At 35.4% G+C, this 10,000-nt stretch overlaps 2 protein-coding genes and 1 long non-coding RNA gene across 12 annotated transcripts in view; 1 reads left to right on the forward strand and 2 right to left on the reverse strand.

Moving 5' to 3' along the window:
• Window positions 1-2,604, reverse strand: part of LOC127843727 (uncharacterized) — a 3,205-nt gene extending 601 nt beyond the window's left edge. The window contains exons 1-3 of the long non-coding RNA XR_008032307.1: window positions 1,639-2,604; window positions 1,248-1,415; window positions 1-743 (exon numbers count right to left, since the gene is read on the reverse strand). The exon at window positions 1-743 is cut by the window's left edge and continues 601 nt beyond it. This is a non-coding gene — a long non-coding RNA (uncharacterized LOC127843727). The remainder of the gene's footprint in view (window positions 744-1,247; window positions 1,416-1,638) is intronic.
• LOC127843715 (endonuclease/exonuclease/phosphatase family domain-containing protein 1-like) overlaps window positions 1-10,000 on the forward strand; it is a 130,717-nt gene that overhangs the window by 44,930 nt on the left and 75,787 nt on the right. The gene's annotated exons all lie outside the window — the stretch shown is intronic.
• Window positions 1-10,000, reverse strand: part of LOC127843702 (uncharacterized) — a 154,068-nt gene that overhangs the window by 13,317 nt on the left and 130,751 nt on the right. The window lies entirely within an intron of this gene.

Here is a 10,000-nt window from a genome sequence, read left to right on the forward strand (position 1 = left end):
TACACTATATCCTGCAGTTAGTTACAAATACTTTAGCACATTTGGTGAGCGTTGGCATGCATATAAAAGGCAATGTAGGGATTAAGTACAACCCTTCATTTTTCAGCTTATGAGATTGATCAGGTCACTGTTAATAAAAATAGAAACAAAACATCAAACAAAATGGATCCTACGATAACTCAAAAAGAAGTAAGGGTGCTTTGATGAAATGTGTTGGATTTATAACGGGCATTATGGATATAATGCAGTACCATAAATAAATTCACAAATTGGAGCAACTTTTTAAGTGCTGCCACATCTGCCATAGCATCGGGACATTGTATGTTTCACCAAGCAATTGTAAAACTAAATTCACTTGCTTCAAGGACTGCTTTGGATATAATTTTCTGAATATTGATGGAGAATCGATAAAAGCACAGTTATAGAAAATATCTATTGCACTTACATTTACTTAGATCGAAACAAAGATTGTTTAATCAAAACGACGACCATTTCGAACAACTAAGCACACATTTGAAAACTGTTCAAGCCAATGTATAATTCTTTCGACAGCCACTAAAATTGACACTAGCAGCACAATTTATCCAATGAATGTCATTGTCCCATCAGTCAATGAAATGCCTGTAACTTGTAAAGCCTCTTTAGTTATTGGAACAGTTGGCGTGACGTATGCTGCGAACTGACTACCAGACTGGACTTCCACCGATGCATATGAGTAACCTGCAGGAGTTCCCTTCCTTCAACTGGAAACATAGTTGACATTACAATCAAGTAAAATATTGATATGCAATATCACATTTAGATTACAACTAAACATAACATATTGGACTTTTATTAAGTTAATAATCATACTGCTGATCTACCAGCCATAAAATGTGGTAACTGCTGATCTTCCAGCCATAAAATTTGTTTATAGAAGAACATAATCATGATGTTTTTCAGAAGATTATTGTTATTTTTGACATATTAATTTTGCTATAATTCTAGGATTGGGAAAATTTCCAGCTAATTGGGCGAAGTTACTTGTATTTTGAATTGGGAATGAGTAAGACATTCTGACCCGCAGGATTTGTATAAAAAGGCCTGCTAAACGATGCCTAACTTAAACTTGTGAGATTGGCGGTCAACATATATAATTGGTTTTACACAAACTATCTTTATTTTACATGTATATAGTTTGATGTTTTCCATGTAATGATGATAACAATTTATTGTTACCGCTGATAACCCAAATAATAGATTCTTACGTTATTTCATTTGAGAAAGCAATCCTAGCTTATTCAGTTGCAACTTGCTCTTTCACCTCACCAGCTGGCTGTTCCAATATTTTTAAGTTGGTGTCCGATATTTTTTTAGGTTTAATGTGGACAACATATTGTTTACACGGGATGGTCCACCCAGGCTGCCCACCATTGCTAAATGCAGAAACAAATATAAGTATGGCAAAGATACAAGTAAGTACAATATCAAATATTCTGGTTACTGTATCTTGATGTTTACAGTAAAGAGAGCTTGTCATAGACCATAATATAATCATAATAATGCCTGTAATTTACATCTTGGAACTAAATGTCTATATAAATGATTACCGTATGTATATTTCATATAAACTTTCTGGTTATATATCTGTGACCTTACCTGTTTCAAGTTTTGTGTTGACAACAAAGCATGGTATTCCACTTTTCCAGGTCCATTTTTCCATTGTCTTAGACTGTGTGGGTTTAACCATACCAAGCATTGTTTACCAACTGGCAGTCAATTTTACTACACTCTAAGCACATATACCCTCACAGTCCTTTCTGTAATTCGCCGTTTATGGATTTTAATGCCAGTGGAACAGGTCCAAGTCCACATGCAGAATAATACATTAAACAATTCAGCATCACGTCCCATTCCACTTACCGCCGACCTATTTTCCACGATTCCGTCGATGAGGACGCTAGTGTGCTATCAATTTTTTGTCAAGACCCAGAATATAAATGATTATAAAGACTTTTTTCTGTTTTGCTACTTCTTTTTTACTCGTTAAAAGTCTTTTTGGTTACGATTCACGATTTTTGTTTTTTATGTTGTCTCGAAAATATATTTCTTCCGGTTCATTTTTTAAACAATTTTTAAACAAAAATGTATTTTGACGTCGTAATATATTAAACTGCGCATATCAGCGATACAATCTTTTATGGAATTATATAAAACATGTTTTTATTTAAGATTTATACTTTGTAAGTAATAAACCGAACAAAACGGATATCTCACGACTTCAGTTACGGTATTTACCGACATTAGCCGATGTCAACCGATCTTACAAAACAACGCGGGAAATGATTACAGTTGTACTACCTCAATATGATACTTAAGTTAAATAAATATGTTTAGATAATGGAGGAAAGTATGTGCAAATAAGTCATTTCGTTTGAATTATTGTGTGTATTGAATTATTTACAGAATTTTGGGAAAACCATCGTATGATGAAATCTGTACTATTTTTATGGGAAACAATGCATGGCATTTTCATGTAAATTTGCACTTTTTTGGCATTTATATGTTCCTAACGCATTTCACAATTTGAATTGTTCACAGCGGGGTAAATTTATGTATATTAAATGTATGCGTGATTACCTTTGCATTGCGATTGGTAATTCCCTTCATCCATCTTTGTCTTGGAATTTTGAATTTCTCTTTTGCAACGTCAACAAGAGCAGAAAGTTCTTCTCTGCCGTCCAGTACGCTCGATTCAATGTCCTGTTTCCCTTTAATTGTGTATGCTTTCACTTCTCGCACACCTGCTTCAGTATTTGCATTAAGGACGTCACTTCCGTCCAGTACGGTCGATTCAATGTCCTCTTTCCCTTTTATTGTGTGTGCTATCACTTCTCGCACACCTGCTTCAGTATTTGCATTTAGGACGTCACTTCCGTCCAGTACGGTCGATTCAATGTCCTTTTTCCCTTTTATTGTATGTGCTATCACTTCTCGCACACCTGCTTCAGTATTTACATTGAGGACGTCACTTCCGTCCAGTACGGTCGATTCAATGTCCTCTTTCCCTTTTATTGTGTGTGCTATCACTTCTCGCACACCTGCTTCAGTATTTGCATTAAGGACGTCACTTCCGTCCAGTACGCTCGATTCAATGTCCTCTTTCCCTTTTATTGTGTGTGCTATCACTTCTCGCACACCTGCTTCAGTATTTACATTGAGGACGTCACTTCCGTCCAGTACGGTCGATTCAATGTCCTCTTTCCCTTTTATTGTGTGTGCTATCACTTCGCGCACACCTGCTTCAGTATTTGCATTAAGAACGTCACTTCCGTCCATGACGGTCGATTTCATGATTGAGGATGCTGATGTAGATGCTTTCACTCCTTGAATTGAGGATGCTGATGTAGTTGCTTTCGCTACTTGACTTGAGGATGATGATGTAGTTGCTTCCACTCCTTGACTTGAGGTTGAATATTTAGTTTGTTTCGCACCTTGACTTGAAGAATTTCCTTTTGCTCCTTGACCGGAGGATAGAGTTATAGTTCCTATCGCTCCTTGACGTGAGAATAGAGTTGTTGTTCCTTTCGCTTCTCGTGCTGCTGATAGAGTTTTAGTTCCTTTCGCTCCTCGTGCTACTGATGAAGCTGTTGTTCCTTTCGCTCCTCGTGCTAGTGATAAAGTTGTAGTTCCTTTCGCTCCTCGTGCTGGTGATAAAGTTGTAGTTCCTTTCGCTCCTCGTGCTGGTGATAAAGTTGTAGTTGCTTTCGCTCCTTGTGCTGGTGATAAAGTTGTAGTTCCTTTCGCTCCTCGTGCTGCTGATAAAGCTGTTGTCCGTTGTGCTCCTCGTCCTGGTGATAAAGCTGTAGATCCTTTCGCAGTTTGTGCTGGTGATGAAGCTGTAGTTTCTTTCGCTCCTCGTGCTGGTGATAAAGTTGTAGTTCCTATTGCTCCTCGTGCTAGTGATAAAGTTGTAGTTCCTTTCGATCCTCGTGCTGGTAATGCGGTTTTAGTTCCTTTTGCTTCTCGTACTTCTGATGACGCTATAGTTTCAATCGCTCCTCGTGCTTGTGATAAAGTTGTAGTTCCTTTCGCTCCTCGTGCTTCTGATGAAGCTGTCGTTTCTATCGCGTCTCGATCTGAGGATGCTATATTTGATATTGCTCCTGGACATGAAGGAATAGTTGTAGTTGTTTTCGCTACACAACCTAAGGATGAAGCCGGGGTGGTTCGTTTCGCTCCTCGAGCGGAGGAAGAAGCTGTAGTTCCCTTCGCAACTCGAGCTGCTTTTGGTTTGTTTTCCTCCATACTAAACAAATAAAAACTATCATGGTAAAAGAAATGCTTTCGTGTTTTTAATAAATGTAATTTGTAAACACAACTTGAAACAACACAATCTTAACCATGGTTAAAAATTACAAAGAATACACATAAAATATTATGCGATACCTAAGGTATATCGACATTTTAAATTCTAATACATAATGTATGTATGGTTTTAATAAATCCATACACAAGTTGCTGATTAAATACACGTGGCTTATATGAAACACAACATGAAACACATTGATTGGAGCATATATATTTTTCACGATAGTATCCACATGCATATCATTTGGACGAGATCGAGTGCGCTGTTTCGAATGCATAATTCAAGTGTAATGAATCGCTTTTTATCGCTTTTCATTTCACAAATCTATTTCTATACTTAATTAGACGGTTAGTACCGAAAGCATGAAACTTTCCTATATCTCAATACATAATTATATTAGGCATCTATAAATTAGGCAAATTAACACGTTCCATAAGTCGGAAATGCAATATGACTCAATCATCCCTTTTTCGCTTAGCTTTACGGTTAAAACCCCAATGCGTTGCTTTGACCATTCAATGTCTGTGATCCCAGTTGTAATCATTAATGTTTATAGTTGGTATTCTTTTATTAAAGAAGTGAATATAAATAAACATTTTTCTTCTGGTAGAATTTCTAAAGCTTCATGGTTTGCTTGATTCATACATTTCTGTTACTGCTATTGTTTTATTCACTTAAGAAACAATATGTTGTTTTTTTCATTAACTGCATTCTTCACACATCGTCAAAAACCTTTTGACTGTGTCCTCTGATATTATGTTTTTGGAACGACGAAACGAAAATAAACTATGCAAATCGAGTGATTCTTCAGTAAAGATATAAGTTCTTGATCATGCCCTTGTTCTTGACGTTTCTTTCTGAAGATTTGTCGGATCTTCGGTGGGTCTGTAGACTTTATATTTTCTGCACAATGTCTAGATAATGATATTTGATCGCCTTGCATCATCTTTTGCCGTTTCTATTGAATGAACCTTAAGTTTCATTGACTATATTTCAATCGAGCAGATAGAAAACGCCAACATATGTATGTGACACTCATGGACCCTGTTTTAAACATCTTTATGCATATCATAAATACACTTTTAGCAATACTAATGACATAAACAATAAATATCTTACTTTGTGGAGTCTGACAAAACACCTAGCAAATCATCGTGGTGCTGTATTTATTTTCACCATGCAATCTGAAAATAAAATAACGCTCATTGCATGTTTTAAGGAATGTATTGTTTACATTATTAAGGTATTAGTATTATTCGAATGCTAAGAAACAATTTACGCACAATCTGATTACAAAAACAGATAAATATTAAATAATTGTTACTGAACAGTGTATGTTGCTGGACTACTTCTTGAAGATAATGCTAAAAGATGTAAAAAGAGCATTTAATTGATAACTGAGTCCATATAATTTACTTGTATCGATTACAGTAATGTAGCTTCTTTGCATAAATGTTTTTATTGCTAAATATATAAAGACATAAATGCAAAGGGTGTAGATTTTAATTGTCTGGCATGGTTTTTGAACAAAGCGCTCTTTAATGCAGTCTTTGGAAACTATATTACGTGGATCATTAATTTGAAATGCCAGTTAGAATGGGTATAATACTATCCCAAGTATTGTGAAATCTTCTGTTGATATTACCAAAGTCTGTGGATATTTGATATGAACCAATTGACGTAAATGGATTCACCAGGGAGGGCACTGGAAGTTTTTAACTAGTTTATAGTTTGGTATATAGATTTCAAACTTTATACTTGAACCATATAATAATTTGAGAATGGAGCAGAAATAAAAAATAAATGTAATTAGTCTAGTATAATTATTTATGTTTTATATGAAACAAATGCGTAGAAAATGTGTATTACAATCACATTCTAAACTACATTTGAATACTTTACTTCATTGAGCAAATGCTAAATTAGCGCATTTCAAAGCCATCAATGCGCTAAACGCGTCTTTTGTTCTGTATTAATAATCAACCATCTTATCATTAATACGTAACGTGTATTAAAAGGTTGTGTGTTCCACTTGACTCAGCGGGAGTATAAACGGTTAGTTTTGGTTAATGACCTGTAGATATAGTTGTATGCATTTCCTCACATTTCCTTAATAATATTACGGTTTTGTTATGCGTTAAAACGAATTAATTAGTGCTCTAGGCTGTAGACATGTGATACTGCATACAGTACAGCCAAAGCGGAACAAACGTATTTCGCGATCCGCGGCGGCATGGCGAAACGAGTCGATGCCGCGTCAGTCGTTGAAGCCGCGTCAGTATGCGGCGGCAAGTCGCATTTCGCCGCGAAACTTCGCATCTGTCCGCCGAGGCATGCCGCGGTCCGCGACATGATGCCGAGTCGATGCGATCATGATTTTTTTTTTAATTATTAGTTACATGTTGTTAACAAATTTTGAAAGAACAATTATAATAATAATTAAAATCATAATAAATTTATTGTGCGAGGATTGTATTAGCATATACATGTAAGCATAGTTAATGTGTCTGGCCAATTATTAAGATTGTTTCCCGCCCGCAGCGTATGTATTTCACACACAAACAAGGTCATGTAATTATGTTTTCGCACATACAAGTGGTCAAGGCTCCAGCATATGGTGGATTTATAAATTAATTGCATGTTGATTCCGCTATTATATTTTAGCTGAGAAAATTAGCAGTTTGAACCCACATCAATAATCAAGACGGTGACGACGTATTTGTAGTTTTGTTAATTATCAGCTTATTATAACTATTGTTTGAATATGCGTATATAAACACGTTTTATTTTGTTCATATTATACAGTTAATATCGCTACTAATTACCCGATAATCCCGTATATTCCAGTTTTAAAGCAAATGCTGGTAAATATTTACGATACACAAACATTCTCGATATTTCCTTATGTATCAAATACATTTTGGCATTTGTTACTATTTATAGAGATGATGAAATAACGTCTAATCGGGGCGTTTTTTTTCCACTGAACACGCGATTTACGCCTGACGTGATGTTCATGTATTTATACAACACAAAATACACCCAAACTTTCCAAACGACGTTCTACATGTCTGCATAATTTTCGCGCGCTTTTTATGAATCAAAGGATATTTTAGCACTGTTTATTTGACGCTAGAATTTGCCAAAGGACGCGTTAGCATTAAAATTCGGAAGTGTGTTTCGGATTACAAATTTAATAATGATAATCGAACGAATCATAAACAGTTGCGCGTAATTAATTCTACGCTACACATACATGTATGTACATTTAGGTGGATATCTTTTCACTCGATCCGCCGCGTATGTATGCGGCGGATTTACTCCGCGAAAGTACGCGTGGTTAATACAGACTCGGCGTCGTTGCGCGGATCGATGCCGAGTGCCACGGCGATACGCCGCGTGAACACACGATTCGGCCGCCGCGGACTAATAATCTGGCCGTGGCGTAGCCGCGGATTATGTTTGTGCCGCTTTTGCTGTACTGTACATACAGGTTATCATTATTTTGAGTGATCTTGCCTTTGTCCACTTCATCATTTTAATGTGATCGCTGTAATATGTAACTTAGTATATGTCGAAAAAAGTCACATCAGTCAATCAGGCGTTCAATGAAAAGTTGGAACCTAAGCCTAACAAGATAACACAATCAATGATAAATGCAAAAGTGCAGTTGTTGTTTTTTGGGGGGAGGGGGGGGGGGGTGGATAACGTTTAAATGATCCTTCTAGTAGACTTTATTTGCGGAACAAAATCCCCAACCTTATTGTTATCCAGCGTGTCAAAGGTTCTAATTACTTGTGGTTAATTTTACAAAAGTTTATTATTGAAACTTGTATTAAATATTAAAAATGAATATTTAAACATATCAATTGATTTTCCGTGTGTCGCGTTATATAATAAAAGCAAATCATACATGTTTAAAGTGAACTACATCAGCTACACCCTAAAATACTGTTAAAATCCCCGTTCGCAGAGATATGTAAGGGCAGAATCGTAAGTTAACAGGTTTTATATTGAGGATATCACTGAAAATCCGGTTGAAATTTGTTGAAAACAAACAATATAGCGATTTTTATTTTGAAGTCGATTTCGGTTAAGTACGAACATGACATAATTAATATTCATGATTCGACACGTTAATTCAAACCTTGACAAACAAAATTGCTGACACTGGCGAATTTAGTGGACAAAAGGTAAGAACAAATATGTTTTTGCTAATTCTATGCATTTATCTTCCATATGCTTATAATGTTTAGCGAAAGCTAAATATATATTTATAATTTGCATATCTCGCGACGCTCCAATGATTTTCGCCTATTGCATGTATTTATGATCATTTATTTTATCGATTCAAAACCGAATTTGACCCGGTTTTTGTTGTCATTTTGCGAACGGGAACTTTAAACAATGTGTGACGTAAACCACGTCTTTATTGGAAACGTATGCATCACTAGTATACTAGTATTAAACAAGTAAATATGCGATAAGGCGAATGCCTCCTTCAAAATGCATCGATTTCGATTGTGAGTTTAAAAAAATAACATTGGATTGTTCATTTATGGTGCTGATGATAGTAAACCCGAAATAACTTTTAGAGACATATTGCAATGATTGAGCTGTCGTTTGCCATTTGAGCCAAGCGCACAAATATTGATATTTTGGCAAAAACAAATCTTTTTTGCCAAGATACTAATATCAAAGTTTGTAGCAAACGTTCAACATAAACATCGAGACAGGTTAGTTTGGTTTTCTGCTTGTTTCCTTAGAAGCGTTAGCACTTTAAAGTAGGCGTAAACCAGTCTAAAACAGAATATGAAAACTTACGTTAAGTTAACTGTTATTGGAGAGAACATGCTAGCTTTGCCAATCAATAATGAGCTCACTTGAACGCTTGAATAGGTAAAGCTATTGGGTAATTAGGCGGGACAGACACACTACCTTACATTTGACTTGAACATCGTTTTAATTGCCCGACCAAGCCCAACTAAGCCTGGTCCCATTATACATTGGCGTCATTGAAAATTATCAATGTATTCCGACACACACAACTTAAATGGGTCATATCAAACGCTAATATAATATCTTATTTTGAAAAACACCTCTTACTTAAAGAATCCAAACATGTTTCTCTATAACGTTATTAAATTAATAAACCCTTTTAAAATATATATTTGCATAATTATAATTATTAAATGTCGTCATAGGGAAAATAAGTAGAATTAATTAAAATATGTAAACATTAATTACAGGTATCGCATACTGAATTCTTAAATCGGTATTGAGTGTTTTAAAAATGCACGATGTCTGTAGGTGCCAGTTTCAAACCCACAAAATGCGCAATCAACAACACTGTTGACTAGTAATTACATTTTTAATGAGGTGAACATGCTCATATATCTATATAAATACACAAACCTAAGCGTGAACAAGGGAGAAACTGTGTTTAAATAAGTCTATATTATAGATATGCCCCTAAAAATAAAAAAACGTCCCATAACTTCTGCAATTTCAGTAAGTGTAACTATAGATTGTTTCACAAACATTAATGTTAATGTTAATTCTGTTGACATAAAATTTACGTTTGCAAAGAGTTCAATTAAACTCAGTCAAGCATGTGCATTTTACATTACAATGTACCGGCGTTGTTTA

This window comes from Dreissena polymorpha, chromosome 9, assembly GCF_020536995.1.
Source record: "Dreissena polymorpha isolate Duluth1 chromosome 9, UMN_Dpol_1.0, whole genome shotgun sequence".
NCBI classification, from domain to species: domain Eukaryota; kingdom Metazoa; phylum Mollusca; class Bivalvia; order Myida; family Dreissenidae; genus Dreissena; species Dreissena polymorpha.